This window comes from Plectrocnemia conspersa, unplaced genomic scaffold, assembly GCF_051122295.1.
Source record: "Plectrocnemia conspersa isolate PC_06_02 unplaced genomic scaffold, ASM5112229v1 ptg000003l, whole genome shotgun sequence".
In the NCBI taxonomy this organism is placed as follows: domain Eukaryota; kingdom Metazoa; phylum Arthropoda; class Insecta; order Trichoptera; family Polycentropodidae; genus Plectrocnemia; species Plectrocnemia conspersa.
In genome coordinates this window covers 22,011,442-22,032,158 of record NW_028277167.1, presented here as the reverse complement: position 1 = coordinate 22,032,158, position 20,717 = coordinate 22,011,442, and the positions used below count along the sequence as shown (strand labels likewise).

At 32.1% G+C, this 20,717-nt stretch overlaps 1 protein-coding gene and 1 long non-coding RNA gene across 4 annotated transcripts in view; one reads left to right on the top strand and one right to left on the bottom strand.

Annotated features, from left to right (window-relative positions):
* LOC148236959 (matrix metalloproteinase-2-like) overlaps window positions 1-20,717 on the bottom strand; it is a 293,116-nt gene that overhangs the window by 90,151 nt on the left and 182,248 nt on the right. The window lies entirely within an intron of this gene.
* Window positions 15,616-17,084, top strand: LOC148236963 (uncharacterized). The gene is made up of 2 exons (XR_015809161.1): window positions 15,616-16,624; window positions 16,672-17,084. It is a non-coding gene; the product is annotated as an uncharacterized LOC148236963 (long non-coding RNA).

The window sequence follows — 20,717 nt, the reverse complement described above, 5'->3', positions numbered from 1 at the left end:
ATGTATGTTGTGTAATATATACAAAACGTTTACACGTGTGGCGTTCATAATTATTAAAAAGGTTGTAATAAATGTGTCTGAAAGTACATACTGTATGTACATAAGTTAGCAACCTTAGAGACTCGCTTCGAATATTCACTGAAACGAGTTGACACAATTATTTATAATAAATCCACAATTAAGTTAAGGTCTTATTTGATATTAAATCATATTGTCTTAAATATGCTTGAAAATTAAAATATTATGCGAGTAATTAAATTAGCTAAATTTCGTTCCATATTTTGGTATGACATGCAGTGGGGTAAAATTGAACGAACAATATTTTTGTAATGTGACTGCATCATTAATATTGCACTTCTAATAAAAATCTCTAATCCGCATATTTGACCGTACGTAACCATATGATTATTAATAACAAATTGGCGATATAATATATTATTTTTAATTAATGCACCTATAAAACTAATACTTGGCCATAAGCAGCTATTTTTTGCCTTCGATACGCATTAGACATAAATATTATTGTTTCAAATGTCACATGGGGTAATACCGAACGAGCAATTACGTAGAAAATTTAGGCATATTGGCAACATTTGATTTGCATATAAAGTATATTTTTTTAATTGATGGGTTCTTGTAACTAATTTTAAATCATTATGATTTTCTGCTTAACTACAGGGTAGCCAAATAAATCGGCTACCACAGTAACATTTGTTCATGAAAATGTGAAACATTTTTTTAATTATCATGTTTTTGGCCACGCTTACGAATTAGTCGACGAAATTAAAATTAACAACGTTTCATTAGCCATTCGACATAATTAATCCGCTTTTGTGTATTATTCATTCGCTTATTGTGATACGAGCTGGAGTTCGGGTAAATATTAATTATGATAATGATGTTGTTCAATGTAGGAATTGCAGCTTCGAGAATGTTTCTTGAATAATACGCTTTAATGGCTGGAATAATATCATCCATAAATTATGCGCGTCTAGTATATTGTGCGTGTATTATGTTACGCGGCGCTAGATAATATTGGAAGAATTAATTATTGTAGGGTTAATGAATGGTGAAATATGATTTTAGAAGAAAATTGTGTGCTTTATTTAAAAGCGCTTGATTATTGTAAAATGATATGTTTGTTGTGAGGTTTGATCTTAGAATTTTCAGTATTAAAATGCTTTAATTCAATGCTAATAAATAAGTCACAAAATAAAAAGACGTGCTAATTAATTTTAGAATGGTACATAACTTAATATCAATGATAAAACATGTTATATTTATTCTAAAATATATTATATAATATTTAGCAGACTAGACATGTTACCAAAATATCCATTTATGTCGTTTCCTCTATCATATCAATTTAATTCACATGACAATGTCCGTCCGGCCGAGTGCAAATGAGGAAGTCAGGACAGTTAGGACGTCCACCTCATCGCCACTTATTCGTACAGCTTCCCTTTCCATCATCCCTCGTTTCGAGTCCGGGGTGACCTAATCCGGGCCTGCTGACATTTCTATAATTGACTCAATTACTCGAGCGGTCCGCTTGGACGAAACAACAAGTGCCCGGCCAGGGCCGGCGCGTGACTATACAAATTCATATGAAATAAAAATAAAACAGAGTTCGTAAACACTTTTATGGCTACGCGAAAAGCGTGTCAATTAAATTTAAATGGATATGTTAAAGAAGTGTGTAGAGAATACAATCGAACAAATCTCACTCGATAGAGTGTATTATTTTCGATATGAGTTTTGGGGTACATGCGCACCCCACTTCGGCCCACCCTCGATTTAGACCACCTGTCGAAAGTTTGAACCCTAATATGGCTTCGCAACGAAGACAATGCAGCGAGCAGTGTTAGTTTGTTTATTTTTGTTTTGTGCTATGCAACACAATAATGCAAGTAATATAATTTTAGCAAACAATGCTTGAACTTTTGAAGTGCTAAACGCGTTATTTCAAAAGTAATAAACATTTTAATTATAACTAAATATGTATAGTTTTGCAGAGTCAACATAATCGCTATATTTTACGAAATGTCTACAACTAAAATGAAGGGCTTAAGGTCCGTTTAATTGACCTTCTCGATCAACAGATTGATCTCAATCAAATTGAAGATATACAGCTAGGAGAATTTATGTTAAATAGTTCTATGATGAAGAAAAAGACTGAGTATGTAGTAGTGATTCTCAAATACTATTTTAAAATAAATGTTTATCGAGAGAAACAGTTGAAACAATGAAGATAAGTAAAGTATATATATTTGTCCTGCAGCATATTTCGCATTTGGCGTCTATGAATAGAATATGAAAACGTATGCAAAAATGTCAGTTTGATGCATGAAGGAGCATGCGAGTTTTATACGACTCCGTATATGATGTTATGCAACTGTGCAACTTTCATCAATAAATGTGAGTCGTAATGCACGCTGTGCGAGTTTAAATGTCCCTTCATTGTCATATTAAACGACCGTCGTGAAAATAGTAATGGAAACGTATGAATAATAATGGACATCGTGGAATAGTTATTGTTATGCAAAAAAAGGTCAGGCGAGTTGCATAATTTGTATTAATATAATTAGCTATATGAATATTGTGTTATTTAAACTCTGTATAAATATTTTATATAAATAAATATTTAATTTAAAGATAAAGTTATGGAGCAATTTTCTTTGTAACACAAAAATAAAATTTAATATTAATCATTACTATTTACTAAAAAATAATATTCAGTTTTTTAACCTATTTATTTAATAATATTAAATGTATTATCAATAACGATGGTAAAAAAATAAGCGTAGTATTATTACAATAAACAAGCAAAATATGATACAAGTAAGATTAAAAATAATATATAGTAGCAAAAACTAAAATAATGAAATATGAACCGGATCAGATCCACGAATCAGCAATGCCAGCGTATCAACACATTACGATCCGTTCACGCGTTTACGCGTGATAACGAAATTTTCGTGGTCAGACTATTCACGCATTTTGAGGGCTTAAAATAATGTATATAATTAATGTACGCACGTTCCGATCGTATATTTTGGTGGATTAAAAGAACTTTGCCAAAAATGAGCAATAATAGGTACCTGAATTACTAGTCAGAGCGTTGCCAAATCTCCAGCTGTTTGAATTTAGACTTACGCAAAGAGCATTTTCATAAGATAGGACAGACAAAAATAAGTCTGTTTCCGACCGGAAGATCGAGAATAGGGAAGAACATTGCACCTTCCTTAACTCCGAAAGAGCATAAAAATACTTTTTTGGATATATTCTAGATCTAGAATATAACATAAAAAGGCTGGGGATTTTTATTTAGTATTTTATTTTATTAAAACTATTTAATTCAGTAAAAAATATTTGGGAATATGGTCGGCGTTGTTCACATGTCCAACGCTTCGTCAAAATCAACACGCATTTTTTAAATACAACTTGAATTACACTGTTTCTTCCGGCAGCAAAACCGCATAAACTCATATATCAAAAAAAAATAAGCTCTGAAGGGAAATTCGCGCGCGCAGTGGTAACACGCATTACGTTTTTTCCCCCGCTTCTCTTCAGACTATGAAAATTAATTTATCTCGATTTATATAATAATAAGGGCGGAATTTGTTTCGGCAATAAAATAAATGCGTATACGTGCCCCGTAAGGGAGCGTCTATTTGCGTACTCGGCAAATGACGTGTCGTGAAAAACACGTCATAACCGGATGACGAGTGGACACCGACCCCGGCATGTCGGATGAGAATATTTAGGGGAAGGGGGTTGAAGCGTTTTATAAAATATATTTGCATGAGATAGATAATTCATAAGCGAAAACATAAATTCGCACACACTCGGGCGCTGCGTGATGAAATATTTGATAAAATATATTACTCGGCGTTAAGGGCGGGGGTTGAAGTGGGAGATATATGGAAGGGGGCTATGAGCGATGAAGTGTGCGATTATTAACCCACTTTTATAAGGATGCTAATGTGCGTATAATATATTTTATATTATAAGTATACATACATAGGTATTTTTACTTATATAAGTGTTTTTTTACATGGTATTTATTTTTAAGTTAATCACAACAACTGAGTAGTAATAATACTTTTAATGCACATTTTTTAAAAAATACTAGAGAACGTTAATTTTACAATTTTATATAATACAATACGCCAATCAACATAAAAATTTAAGGAACAATTTTTAGATTAAAATATGAAGCCAGTTGAATCATGTTCATTTTACAGTGGACGAATAAGAAGCTACCAGTTGTTTAGTGTAGTTATGCAATTTATATAACCATTAAAAAGTTGTAGCTATGTTATTGAATGGACAATGAAACTCAATTAGTTGTGAGAGAATTGAACATACATATGTTATTGAGTGTATATTCCCAGAATCTTTTGCTTCTAGCGAAAAAAAATTAATCGCATTTGTTTCGCCATTACAATCAATATTACAGGAATTGACTTGATATATGAATGCTCTTTTTATTGTAAATTTTAGGCCGTATTTTTAAATTAGAAAAAGCGATAAGAACGTTGCTTTTGTCCAGATAAAAAAAGTATGCAAATATTGACGTTATCCATATATTATATGTATGTATTGACTAGCATTTTAGGTCAATAGCAATATCGTCCACTAAATAAGATGCATAATGCCTGTGACCCGAATACACACTTGTGTACTATGCCATAAAAATAAATTAACTAAGAACCCTATATACATGTGGCAAATATTGGCCAGATAGGTTTTATATATCGACAAACACACTTAAAGGCGTCGGGGTCGTTTCTTTTTTTATTCTTCCCTAATAAATTTTCGGGTCGGCCAATTCGGATAAAGGGCAGTTAAACGCAAAAAGGTAACACAAGATCAAAGAGGAGGGAGGTAAGTTTAAGGACTGTGGCTAATTTTTAGGCCGCACATAGACGCGACTCGTTTTTGTGACGCTTAATTTTTTAGACAGTATTTTTAGCTTGTCAAAGGACTTTTAAGAAAAACATACATACTGACGGATCAATTCAAGCTTTGCCCATAGATGTGTAAAATTCTTACCTGAAAGCAAAAAAAAAACAATAATATTAGTCAATTGTTTAAGTAAATAGTGCCATGGTTACAGGAAAATATATATTAAAAATATGGGGTTCAAACTGTGATAGAAAAAAATGTTAAAAATTATCAGAGAAGCTAAAGAAGCTGCGATTTCTCAACTTTTAATTTAAAATTTAAAATGATTTATGTTACGATTTAAAAATTATATTTAAAAATATATTAATTCTATGAGAAAATGTAGTTTTTTTTAAAACAAACTTAGCCTTAAGCAAATATCAAGTTCAAAATCAGTGTTGACGACATCTACTTCAGAGGCAAAATCGAGATTTTTTGTTACAAAATTGGAAGATACACAAAAACCTTGCTGTTGATCAATCAATAATCCATCGATATGGTCTGAAGCACAATTATAAAACACGATTTCAAGCACATTAAAAAAAATACTGATAAAATTTACACCGGTCTATAATTCTCTGCTGTTTTTATTTTTATTTATAAGTGGCACTTTTGTTATTTTTAATAAATTAAAGAAATGAACGTTAAATATTATTTGAAATAAACATCTTTGTTATTCACCATGGATATTTTTGATAGGTTTGAGGATTTTTGAGTCATGCAAGAAAATCTTCTATATTTAATCTGAAAATAAATTCAGGAACAGCTTTCACTGTAAATTAAGTATTATTCAACCACCTGCAAAATTTCTTGTAATTTTTAGGTCATTTTAACGACAGTTTTAAACCAACATATTTCGAAATTAATTAAGGCAAAATTCATCCCGAGACGATATTCACTCATAAGTACCTCTAAAAACGTGAAAAGGAAGCATTAAGCGTTCTATACCGCGCAAAAAGATTATTGTTATTTTTACCATTATGTTAACGGTCGCTGAAAGTGGCCATCTGGACGTTTCACTTTTGACACATTTAATGGGTGGGTCAAAGAAGCGATGCAATTGGCCTGCAAAAATTCTCATCTGTGATTCGCCATAGCTGACTTAAATAAGAGTATTATAAGAGATGTGACACTTAATCGCAGAGAGCCAGACGGAGATAGACGGCGGAAAATGCTCCAGAAACTTCGGAGTCACAGCACAAGTTAAATCGGCAGATCATCCATTGTCATCAAATGAAGTGATCACAGCCGACAATAATTCAACTTGACACTCCAGCAAAGATTCTCTGACTTTCAAGAACTGCCACTTCCATTTCACCGCCTGATGTAATTTATATGTAGTAATATAATTTGGCTAAAAATTTACACCAAAAGTTGACAAAAAATTTACCCAAGTAGATGAATTTGTTACTTCATTTTTATTTTTTAAATCGTATGTAAATTCAATAAATGAGCTTTCTTTCAATCTGCCCAATTTGTCGATCGATGGCTTTTAGAGCTATGAAGCCATAAAAATATTATTCAAGCATATCGAAGGGTGCGGAGGAACTCCAAGTCGAAAATTATTTCGGCGCGATAACGCAATATACTACATAGATTGGTACTAAAACGAGGCGGTATAAACGAATTATCGAGCCATTTTAAAACAAACGACCCGACCGCCAGAGACAAACGACGACCGCATAGCCGATACGTCGTGTGTCTCCGTCGTCGCGGTCTAATAATATGGCCGCGGAATAAAATAGGGGATGGGAGTAGGGGTAGAAGCATTACTCACGCGTCGAGCGCTAATTTCGCGAATAAAGCCCCGGAATTAAGGCGGCGTCGGGCCGCAACGCTAAAACCAATTTGTAAATAACACTCGAAGAATTAACTTTTCGACGCGATTGCAGACGTGAATTGTTAAACTGAAGACTTTACGGCTGTGGTGATTTTCGCCAAGGTTGCCGAAATTGTGATCTGATTTCAAGATATTTTGTTGAGCCACAACTGAGTAATTCGTACAAACATACAGATATATTTGAGAAAAAGTCAGGTAAATAACTAATTCTGTGTTCAGTCAAATTCAAACCCTTTTAATGCAAAGTAAATAGAACCTTATTTAAATTCAATTACGAGATAAAATTCAGCATCACACTTAATCGCAGAGATCGTTAAACGAATCGTTCTTCTAATGCTTGTGGCGTGTGTAGCGTATTTAAATTTATATTATACGATTTTATAACTTTATATGTGTATGTATATTCGCAGCCGATAGCAAGGCAGGAAGCGGCACAGAGAAGATGTTTTCCGAGGGAATTTTCCCATTTTCCCTTCGGGAGCAAACGTAATTCAATATGACTGAGACTTAAATGCCCTGCCTATGGAACACAATAAGTGGTGAAAGTAAAGAACGATAACTAAGAGGGCGAGTTAAAGGGAAAATTAAGCGAGAGACTGTCCGAAAAGACAAGTCGTTCGCGGGCGATTAATTGTGGGGCATGATTTTCACCCCTTTAATTTTTTCTATGTAATTTGTCTTTTTCTACTTTAGATGCGTTTTATTTGCTCTATAATAAATATCATAAATATATCACGTTTTCATAATAAAGTACTTGAATGCAGATCGTTTTAAAACAATTTGCTTCCACGCCTAATAAAATGTCAGTGATTAAATCGATTTCCTGAAAAGGTATGGATTCATTCTTCAACTTTCGTAAAAATTTTATTTTTCATTAACAATCACACCATCATGATTTGAAAGGTCAGTCTTATTCCAATCCCTAACAATGTACATAGTGGGGGCACGACCGTATATATAACGATAAAAATCAGACTAGATATGCTTGATGCTCGGATATTCGACTGTACGTTTCAATACAAATATTTTGCTATAAATAAAAAAAATAAAACCATGACAGTAAAATCAGTAGTATAAGGCTAGATCTTGCGCATTACAGTTAGTAGTACCAATGTGAGAAAAAAGACGAGCGTACAAAATCCAAAAATTGTCGTTATTTTTTATCACACCTCGTAAAACTTCGACGCGCAACATCAATTTATATTTTCCTTCTGATTAAAATTATAGAGTAGAGATTTATCAGCAAGATAGACTGCGTAATAGAGAGGCGACCAGAGAACGTGCAGATGATAAAGGGGAGAGAATAGAGCTGTGATTGTGGGCGTACAGAATACGCCCCCTCAAGAGAAAATAACCAACAAGAGGTAATTTTTCAAATTTACCCATAAAAAATAACATGGCGTGTTTACAATATTTTTTTCTTGCGTCTGATGACAAAGAGGAGTCTTTGGAGAAGGCGGCAATTTGTCTTTTCTTGGTTCTGTGCTTCTACTGTATAGAAAAATAAAATACATGCATTCATCATATTTAAAATATGGCAGAGAAATTGCTTCGTAATAATTTGTAATCGAGGCCGATGAAGGGGAACTCGCTAATTACGGTACAAATTACAAGGTATATTTTTACAATTTGGTATATTTTTATGAAAATATGGATAAATAAGTTTGCGTTTGAAATTTTTATATATAAAAGTGAAATAAATTTAAAAAAATATCGTTAATTACGTAAAATAGAATATATACTAATAAAATTATGTCCGTCAGTACCACTTCTATTTATCTAAATTACAATTAAAATATAAATAAACTATACAGTAAGATTTTTGGTACATATATAAAATAAAGATCAATTATCTTATTCAATATTTTTGCTTTGAAAATATATAATAAATAAATAATAAAAAACTGATTATTTAATAGTAACGAATAAAAAGTTTTCAGAAAAGTATAGCATAGTATAAATGCAACCGTACAGCAGAAAGTTCGTTTGCCACGTCAACTTTAATATCGGTAATAATCTGTAGAAAGTTTTCCATCGAGATTTAATCAATCTCAGAACAGCCATTAACCTGATCTTCTCCACTCGAGGAGAGAAAGAGAGAGGCTGAACAATCGAGAAAAGCTGTGCAGTTACTTCCTAATTGCGCGATTTCACAAGAGATGCTATATTATATATATACAGTAAAAAATAGAACGGTCATATAAAATGAACTATTGTTTATATTGCACAGTCCATTAATTTATAAACATTTCGGTCGGCAACGGAAAACAATAGAAATCCAATGAAATATTTCATAAGCAAAATTTTTGACGTTTTGGAATACTGCCAAAATTTTTGGATGTAGTAAGCCAAATTCGTATTTGCAAACATCGACTGCAAGGTCGATAATGGCTCATAATTTTATATTATAAAAGTCAACCATAAGCATGTATATACATTATAATAGAGGTTATGTTGAACCGAAACGGGAGATAATATGTTTAAAAATATGTGACAAACTATATCGATTACTACATAATGATAAAACTCCGTTTCAAACTCTGTGCAAGTGACATGATTCACTAAATAAATATTTTACAGGTATACATGATTATTTTTAGGTATTTCCTTGTACTCTAAAAATACGCAAACAACTATCTGATTAAAGTTAGATAGTTGATTGCGTATTTTAAAAAATATGTATTTATCAGTGAATATGTATTCCGATACGATTTCATTGAAACGAAATATTTTATTAAATTATTATTAATTTTTTTTAAACATACATTAGCGCGTGGTAGGGTTGAGTCACAGGAAGAAAGATGCATAAGACGCATATAAATATGATTGTGTGTTGTTTTTGTTTCTACCTGTGCTGTAATAACGGTTATTATAGGGAACGTATCGGCATACTTCGGCGAGTTTATGCAGATATCGATAATAATGTAACACTTTAAATCAAAATACGTCTAAAATTTATATAAAAACTTTCTTATGATCATAAAATAATATGTTGATATTTGATAAAATAAATAAATATTTAAGTATATTGACTACAATTTTAGGTAAAAACTTAGAAAAAATATAATTTAATGTTCCGCAAAGAATCGTTAAATTTTGATCACTAATTAAAAAAGAATAAAAGTACGTAGTAAAATTTTTAATAATAATATGAATTTTTTACACAGCATCACACTCATTATCACAGATCCATAGTAATGTTTTTATTCAATCGCAATCAAAACTAACTTAAGGCCAAGTTAATGTTAAAACTTATTTTAAAATGTATTTTTAAGTGTCACAGGTTCACTCAATATAAAATACAAAAAACACATACACACACCCCGACTGTGCCGTTGAACCACCCCGATATCTCTCGCGCGCGCAACCTTTGTATACAGAAAGCCCGTAAGTGCAGGCGAAGATGTCACTTTAGATTAATTGTGTCGAGACCGCACCAGAGAGGCGTGAAAGATTCCAACACCCAACAGCCATAACCACCACTACCACCAAGGCGACTTCCTTCCTTCTACCGTCTTGCCTCGATGCGGGAGAAGCGACGATGGTGATAAGGTCTCCGAACTCGATCGCGTTAGATGATAGATTAATCGTTAATGGCGCCCGGCTGGTGTTCATTAACCCTAACTTATATATATTTTTTATATTTATATAACATATAGATACATTCTCGCTGGATGGTGTAAAAAAAAGGGTGATTGAGTGGTCTGATTCGGCTATAGGGGTAGCAATTAGTTATTAGAGGGAGATATATAATTGTATTGAAATCATTGTTTTTTTCTCCAGATTTTAGTGACTAAATGTTTATTTAAAATGTTCTATGTTCAAACATATATTATATATAATAAATGTGTGAACTTAAGAAAAAAATATGTTAACTTGATATTTATAACAACGCATTATTCGTGATTAGCAAATTTTAAGTGAAATGTCTATCAACAGCAAAGAAATTTGCTCGAATATAAACCATTTCCCTAACGTTGTTGTTCATATCAAGTAGCTATATTTACATTTCATCTGATATTGGTAAAATATCTTTACTATGTAAACAATATGGCAATAAAAAATTGCTTTTATTTTTTTGTTGAAGTCAATCGTCTAATATTGTTTGTCAATAGCAAAGGAATTCGACCGAAAATATACATTGTTTTCCTGACGTTACTATTTAGAACAAGATATTTCATTTATTATTTAAAAAAATCACATTTATTATATCTAAAAAATTATTTACTATGTGAATAATATGACAATGAAAAACTGGCCTTAGTTTTATGTTGAATACGTATAAGATATTCTATACGAACTAAAGTAATTCTTTATTATTAGAAAATTTATAATACATAATATGTACAATAATTTCTTGCGGACCGGTGCCGGTCCGTGGACCACCAGGTTAAAGACCACTGATCTAAACAAAGATTATTCTAATACTAAATTAATTCAAATAGTTAAAAAAATCGATACCCAAAATTCCAGAGGCGCAAAACTTGAGTAAAAAAAAATCGTTTCAAAGAAGTATTTTTTGATTAATATATCCCACATATCATACATTCGTTATAATTAAATCAGTTATCATAAAACTGTGAATCGCGTACTAATGAAATAAAAATGTATTTAAATATTTTTTAACACTTTAAGGTCAACATACGCGATGATAGTCGCATGGCACCCAACCCGTTTTGAATCCACGTCAGAAGCAATAAGATTAACAGTGTAAACTCTCGGTTATCTAGCGTTAATAACCATAAGTGAAAATTGAATAAAGCATATCTAAACCAAATTTTGACAAATAGGAAGGCGAAAAAAAATAATTATCCATTCTCAGAAGTCCAAAATTCACGTCAAAAGCAATAAAATCGTGCAGACGCCATTGCCTCATTATCACTCATTTTAACCCAAAAACATCCAAATCCAATGATACATTATCAAATATATTTTGCAAAGTTAACTTGCTCGATAATTCAATCAATGCATTTACCTGAGATACTTTGTTGTCTCGCTTGTTCGTGAAGCGGCAATGCTCGTTTCAAAGTTTTTCGCCTGGATCACTATAAATGTAAATATTACGGCCCATTTCGCAAAAAATAAATAAAAAATAATATATAATATCACAGTAATTGGTTGTCAACTCCTACAATACGATTGTATTAGTTTCGTGTGGGTGCTTTTTGGATAAAAAGTAGAAGTTGTGGCGTACGCTGCACTAGAATTTCTGATTTATAATCAGGGAAGTCATTTCAGCTTTTTTTAATACTCCTTTTTCATTAAGATTTATAATATTTAAATTAATAACATGAATTTTGTGGCCAAATTCAAGGGGGGAATGCAAATCCCCCCCCTCCCAATGAACACATTAATCCCTAATATAAGATTAGCCGCTAATTTATTCATTTTTATTAAACCTTCCGTTGTAATTGGATAGGCGTAAGCCCAATGCATTACAACGGGCAAATCTGTACCAACTGAGTAAGTATTAGCCATCAGACTGAAAGTCTAGGAATCTGTGACATCTATATTAATAATAATTATATGCTATACAATTTATAATAAATAAATTTCACTGCAGCTGGGGCCGGTTTTTTTTAATAATAGCGCATTTTTATAAATAAAAATTTGAGTGCCGCTGCCGGGGCTCGAGCCCGCCACTCAAGAGTTACTAGTCTGAGACGTTACGGACTACGCTATTCCGTCCTATACATGGAGCTACGCATACCACCGGTTGGGAGTCATTGATATTATGCATGAGAAACTGAGAGCAAAACATGTATCAAGTGGAACGGTCGAGCAAATATCGCCGCGTAAATCGGCCTTAGTGATAAAAATAAAAAAATATTATAGAGTTTAATATTTGTTGTTTTAAAAATAATCATTTTATCATAATTTATAATATAGCGTTTTTATTTTTAAATATGTATATTTAGTGATTTTAAATATAGATTTATTTTTTATTTTATTGATACGCGATTACGAAACAATACTTTAAATTTGCCTTTAAAACGATAACTCAATAAAACGTTATGATGGTTTAAAAAATACGTTAATCTTTTTCGCAAATAAGCACGGCCGCATTGCTGCATGTTTAGGAATAATGCCCGGTATGCAATGTGTTAATACAATGATATTTTCAGTTTATCAAAAAGGTCAGTATTGCGTCGCAGATTTATCTTATCAATTTATTGTAAAGGAAATTATATTAGAATATTAAAAAAAATATATGTTCAGTTTAATTTATTTCCACTTCTCACTCATCGATCTTGACAGCGTTGACGAGCGTGAATATAATAAAATGATAAACATTTTAGTCGTAAAAAAATAAATAGCGTGACATCTATTTACATAATTAATCACGCCTTTCAGACATGCGTTAATTTGCGTGTGTTTCGCAGAAACGCCGCTTATAGACCAAAGAGGAAGAAAAATAAGAGGGCGCACTTAGTCGATTTCTTTCCACCACCGCCGACGCCGAACTTTGAACTTTTGCTTAGGTAAATCAAAGAACCGAGCCTCCACCCGGGCGTGTGTACCACCCTCACTCTGTTATACAGTCAATACTGATCACTCCTACCAATCTTCCGCCCATCTATGGCACTCTTCCCTCTGGCGTGAGGCACCACTTAGTCACGGAGCGTCTCCGGCAAATTGACCCGATGAGTCGCTCTATTGAGTTAGGGGCCCCCTCTCGGCCGACGCCCCGATACGACGCCCCACTCGGAGAGCGTTTCAGCCAGTCTTTCGATATTAATTTTGCACAAACAATGCGTCTTCAAAAAATCTGACTCGGCACTGCTGACTTCGATCAGATGTGCTTGAGCTTTCAATACAGGTGTATCGGTATTTTAAAAATATCCAGAATACACGTATTCATTTTTAAATGAATTAAATAATTTATTTATATAATAACATAGATAACAACATATGTTATATGTAAGGATGCTGAAGCTATATGGTTGTAAAATACAATTGATGAATGAATTCTTTTTTAAAACTGGTTTGTAATAATACTAAGTGAAAAAATCTTAGCGATTGCGTTATAACACAAAAAACACATATTTAAAATAATCAGTGCTTCGTCTACAATTCTACATAGAATAATAAATATTCTTTGCGCATGCGCAATACAAACTATACCGCACATTTCCCCCTTTTTAACTTCCAATGAATATTGTAACGATAAATTAATATTTTTTTCGGTGCACTAAAACTGAATTTAATCGAAGCAGTGTCACTGCGTTGCAATTTAGCCATTAATAATTTTCGTTCCGTTTGAATGACGTTTGATACTCGGCGCTCCCGTTGTTGCCAGCGCAATAAATTATTTCAAGTGCCGCACGCTGCTGAAAAAACTAAATAAACCATTCAAAAGCAATTAACTACTTTTTATTTTATATAATATTATTCCTTAATAAATAATTTCAATTTATTATTTCATATTTCATTTTATTTCTTATGTTAAATCCCGCCTTTCAAGATTTACGTTTTGGTTAATTTCTACATTTTTCTGGGCCATTTGGCAAATTTTCGCTGGCTTAGAATTGGGAAATATTATCCTTTTATTCAAATGAAGGAAAAACGGCCAGAACCTTTTGATGGATGCGTTCGTAAGGGGTGGGCGTAACGAACCCGCCGTATTCCTGTTTTGTGTTGTTTACTTACAATTAAATACAGGGAAAGAACCGATTTTACTTAGGTTAAATAAGCTGAATTTAGCTTAAGAAATTCATTCAAAATAAGTATAAATTAAAAATAACATAACACGCTTTAATAGTTGTAATTAATTGTCTCATTTTTTACCATTCAAATATGTAAAAATTAATTTGCGGACAAGGAGAGCGAAAAAAAATATACTACCTTTATAAATTAGATAAAAAAATATAAGATGACTGTCTTTACAATTTTAGCTTTGTTTCTGAAAGTTTGTAAAGCTACTGCCTCTTACAATAACTTATCTATATGAAAAATATATTATGTTGAGCATAAAAATAAAGTACACAAATCAGTTCAGTCTCGAAGACAGAATTAAAATTATTTTGCCAGAAAAATTATGTGTTTGTGTCAAAAATGAGTTAATAAACCATTATGTTTCAATTAATATATTCATTTTAATGTTTTTTTTATCCACGAATAATAAATCAATAAAATTCAAAGTTTTATGGGGGATCTTATTCTTGAAACTCGCGTTAAAATCTGTGACTAAAATCATTCATCAATAAAAATAAACTAGACAATAGTGGGATCACACAGAGGCCTTCGCTACGACTATAACTAAAGGGTTCCCATAAATAACATCCACGGATTCACCGGTGCATTGAATTTTTTTGTTACGAAAAGAAAGCGGTTGCTTGTCTCAGTCGATATTCAGCACAACTCCGCTTGGTGCGATTTCAGCTAAGCTCTCGTTTGTGTCAAGTTCTGACTCTAATATAAGTGATTTCAAAACGCCATGCTCAAATTAGAAAAGGTCCTTTGCTCTTCCTACTTTCGATTGTCTAGCCAATGAATTTATTCGGGGTGGAATCAGACTATTTATTATTAGGTACTAAACATTTATTTTTTAAATAATTGAGAATGATTTTCTTAGCAAAACCTCATCATTTTTAAGAGCAAGTTAAGGTTTTATTTATACGTAAATGACGTTAGTAAAACATCTTTGAAAAGCGGTTAAATTTTATGATGCGTCAGTTATTCGTGACATTTTAAGACACTATAAGTTGGAATTCTTGAGTAAAAAAATTCTCGGTCTTAATTGAAAAAGTTTGAGATATTTTTATATCACGATATTTGATTATTATCCGTTCTTGTAAACCACCGCATTTAATTTATGAGATATAGGTGTAAGATACGATTTGATGAGTTTTTAATGAATTTATTCAAATGGGTAATGTTGACAATCTAACTTTACTCGAGTAATTACAGTTTTGGGTTTCGGATCGTCTTCGAAAGTCACGCAATGCATGTTAATGTAAATTATTACATTTATTATATACATGTAACTTGTCAGGTCATAGGTATTATTTTAATAAATAAATCTAGATCGAATTGAATTTGAGTAAAGGTACATTTCAAATTAGTATTGGCACTGAATTTCGGTATATTGGCACCGACTGTATTTTTTGTTCAGGTCCTTTATGTAAAATGTTATCAAACGCATTTGTATCGTGCTGACGAAGAAAAAACTCGTGCTTTGAAAAACCTTTAGCTAGTTATTGTTCCTAATTTCGTTTTAATCAACTAGGAGCTTCCGAAATAATAAGGCATGAATATGAATTTAAGATAAAACTGTTAAAAACACTTAAAAATAAAATCGACATTTTATTTGCAAAAACTGAATATTAGTCTGACTAAATATTTTATTTTTTGCTGTTTTTCATTTTTTGAGAATTCTCGAGAAATTTTGATGTATAGGAACATATATGTAATGTATAGTATAATTGTGGGCCTATTAAGTATATCACGTTTTTATCACACGTGCTTAAATACAGATCGTTTTAAGATAATTTGTTTCCACGCCTAAAAAAATTCATTGAATCTATTACCTGAAAAAATATGATTTATTTTTCAACTTTTGTGGATTTTTTATCAGAATTATAGATATTTTTCATTTTTCTCGTATGCCATTAAAATAAACCAGTATATAATTACAAATAATTAAAACAGTGAATATCTTACTAATATTCATGAACAGAAAAGTGGACTATTGTTGAAGAGAACAAACTTGAATAGGATGATGATTTGCTATAATGGACCAGAACGTACAATCTATAATACTTCGATTGATTATAGACTGTCGAGAAAAGCAGTAATTTTTGGCTTCCGTATTTATTGTATATCCGAATCGCAGTGAAAATTGTTATTTACAATTGTTTTTATATTTCGAAAAAGATAAGAAAAATCTCTATTGGATTATTAAAAAAACAAGATTTGAGTTTGCCAATTTTCTGACGTAATTCTGTGGATAGCCTCCATACATTTTTGCAATTTACTGAGTTTTTTGCAAAGCGGTCTTTTTTCTTTTGATTATTTATGTAGTTGTTAAATTACCGAAGCAAAGATAACGCCAAATAAAGTGGTTAAGTAAATCGTATATAATTTTTAGCAATTCAAATACTTCCAACCTCTATTAAAAGCTTGCAAAAAAAGATGCATATTTTTAAACATCTGACACTCCTTTATAAAACATCAAAAATATTCGTACAAATCTAATTCTAAACAAAAAAAACGCCTAATAAAAATTCTTGAGAAAATAGAAAATTTCTCGAGAAGTGAGAAATCTCGATTTGATATTTTTATCGTGAAATTCTCGAGAAGAAACATAAATCTTAACTTCAAAAAAATATCTATTGTAAAAAAAATATAAATTGAATGAATAGTTTTAAACAGATAAGATAATATAATTTATAAAATTATTTGCGGCTCCTTTTTATAGCGACTTTCTATAAGCTTCTTATAGATTTTAATTAAATTTTGTCATAATGAATTTTAAATAAAAAAATTAAAGACCTATAAATATTTTATAGCATCGTTGTAAAACTTTACCCGAGCAAATTTTCTTTTCTATCGTACTTTTATGCAAGTTTTGAAAAGATTTATCTGAATAGTTTGATTAGCAATGCTATAAAATAGCCATAAAATTTTTAATCGAATATTATGATTTTATAGAAAAATTATAAAGAACAATGCAGGAACAAAATAAGAAACTATTTGGGTTAAAATTAAAAGTCAGTACAATTAGAAATTTACTTTAATTTTTAACAAATATGTTTTAAGTCGCTATTCATTGTACATACAACAAACTTGGCTTTTAAATTAAGTGCTTCACTTTTACAATCATGACACTGACACCATATTTTATATTTTGATCATATATTGATACACCGTATGGCGACGTCGTTATAGCCATGAGCTTTTTACTATATGGCGAACACAGCGCTGTCGGATTTATTTTCTATAGAAAAAATACTTTATCGATTAAAGCGTTAGTATCAGATCATACTCCCTCCTCTTCTAGCATATCAGTCTACGCCCCTGTTCGAGCGTAATCTCACAGGGCGCAGCAGTTCCAGGGCCGCATGCATAAAGTATGCAGCGCGCATTCTGCGGGGGGATAAGGCGAATAAAACACAACCATTGTGTCCCGCCATGGAAGCTGTTTAACTATTTAAGACGTCGTTTTCAATTTGAATTCGTCGCGTGCATCCAATCCGGTCCTGGAGTACCCGGGAGGCATTTTCGATCTGCATTCAAATTGCGCACATAAATATTTCGCGTAACGATTTCGCATTAACGCCGCCCGACGGTATGCGCCCATGTGCCACCGCTGGCCGACAATGCACGTCTTTTGGGATGCTGGGGCCAAATTGGTGCATGTTTCAGTGCAGTTGTCTTGCAATGCTTGCGAGGATTTAATTAACTTGTTTGGCTTTGATTAGGATTGCTAAGGATTATTTTATTAACTGGATACTATACCACATAATGGGCCTGGGAAAACAATGATTCCGGACCTCAAGACAAAAATGGCATTTTATATATGTTTAACATCGTAATATAATTTATTGAATAAATAATTACAGGTACAAGTTAAGACTTTCTATGCTATAAATAAATATAAAAGTTAGCGACATATTTTCTGAAATTATATTTTATGTAAAATGTTTTTAATAGATATTAAAAATATATATTCATATTATTTACTTGATAATTAGTCGGGTTATTTTTGCTGTTTAGTGTTGCATTATAGTGAATAATAATACTTTTAATAAAAATATTATGAGTAAGAGTCAAAAGAAGGACATCTAAACCAAATTTTGCCCAATAGGAAAGCGCAAAAAACAATTATCACTTCTCAGAAGTCAAAAATCCACGTCAAAAGCAATAAAATCGTGTCGTCGCCGTCGCAGTGGGAACGCTCGGTAACGAGCGTTCCCACTGCGACGGCGCCAACGCGATTTTATTGCTTTTGACGTGAATTTTTGACTTCTGAGAAGTGATAATTGTTTTTGCGCTCTCCTATTGACCGAAATTCGGTTTGAAAATAATTCGATCAGCACTCTTATATTGAAGGTCCATAGTAATATCGGTAATATATAGCTATATATTTTGAAAACATAGTGTAATATCGAAATGCAGACGAATTTATTTTACCCTGAGAAATGAGTTAGCTTAGTTTATATTTTGTAATTTTATATCAAAAAACTACAATCTGTCCCATTAAATAATAATATTTATTGTGAAAGTACTATCTAGAAAGTGGGTGCTTTTGAAGGCAATGTTCCGCTCCTTTTATTTATTATATAACATGTATAAAAAAGGGCTAAAGGAACTTATACCTGAAATACATCAGTATATAGGTACATTTAAAACAACTGTTCATATCCATTATTTAAGGTCGATTTTTACTTTTTTTCTAAATATATTCTAGCTACGATTTTTTACAGAGTCAGGCCTTTCAAAGAGAACGGGCTCCGGGAATTTGTCCCCTCTCTTGGCAGGCCTGCATATAGCAAGATGTTTGCTATAAAATAAAGATAATTTATATTTGTATCATTAGTCTTATTCACATATTTTAATTTACCTAATAAAATTAATAATAAAATTTTACACCCTCCGGCCTCATTTGAGCTATATATAGTTAATTATTAATCGTTAAATTTGTCAGCCTCAATATTTACCCCCGATTGAAAACCAATCTTGGGCTCGTGGCGCCCCTTTGTCACCGGAACGGCCGATCGACCAATTGTCGTAATGAGAGAGATGACCAGACGACCCGAGCGTCGTGTGTCACGTTGTTTGGCCTATCAATTATTTCCGAACAAATATCGTACGTACATATGTATGTACATATGTCGAGTGTGAGTGTGAGTGTGCGTGCGTTCGTGATGATTACCAGCCCAATAATAAATACCTTCGAATCGGACCGATGGCCGCCAATAATTGGATCAGTGTTTCTGTTAATCCAATCTACTGCTATTTTGGGACGCGAATGGCCGACGGCGCCACACCACACAATATCAATTCGATGGCATGAATAAAGGCGAATGTTGAAATTGAAAGCTAATATTACAAGACTGCTATGAATTTGAAGAAATGAAAGTGAAAAATTCTAGTCTATTCAATTACAACACAAAAAAATTTTCATTAGATTATGAATAACTTCAATAATATTTTATTCACTGCTTTTTAGGGTACCACAGATGCTACATAGAATGATTCAAACATTTGGCGTTATCGCATTTTTTATGTAGCAAATTAATAAAATCAATAGCGATGCTAGTGATGCTAACTCAAAGAGACGAAATTCTAGTTCATTGATTATTTTTGCAATTAATAATTCATTTCAAAAATATCTGTTCATTTATATATTCATGTAGAATTTAGTAGCAGTATTAAAATATTATTTACTAATTTAATTGTTAAGACCAAGTTTTATGATTGTTAAGATCAAGAATGATGATCAACGGCCAAATAGCGCGCAGTCGGAATAATTAATATTGTTTAATAAATGCACTTTAAAATATTCAAATCAGTGTTTGGAAAATTTGTGCGTTTATGATAGTGATAAGAAAGTGATTTCTACTCATTTTTGTCAATAAAAATGTATTTTTATTTTTAGCAATATTTCATTCATAATCAAAATCAAGAAAGGCTACGTTTAAATACAAGCAAATGTAATGGTTGAAACTCATCAGAAATACAATGTTAACATTAATTCGATCTCCGCCTCTTAAATGGGATGACTTGAGCTTTTCAAGCTCATTTATAAAATTCGAAAAACAATATCGCCCTGTAAATTAACGACCTAAACTATATAAATCGCCCGGACACTTTGGATCGCCTCAATGTCGCACGCGATAATTCTTGGGGTAGTTAATGAAAAAGTCCTGACCGCCGTAGAGTGTGTGGTACACAAAGGCGCTAAATCACTCGGCGGGCCTTT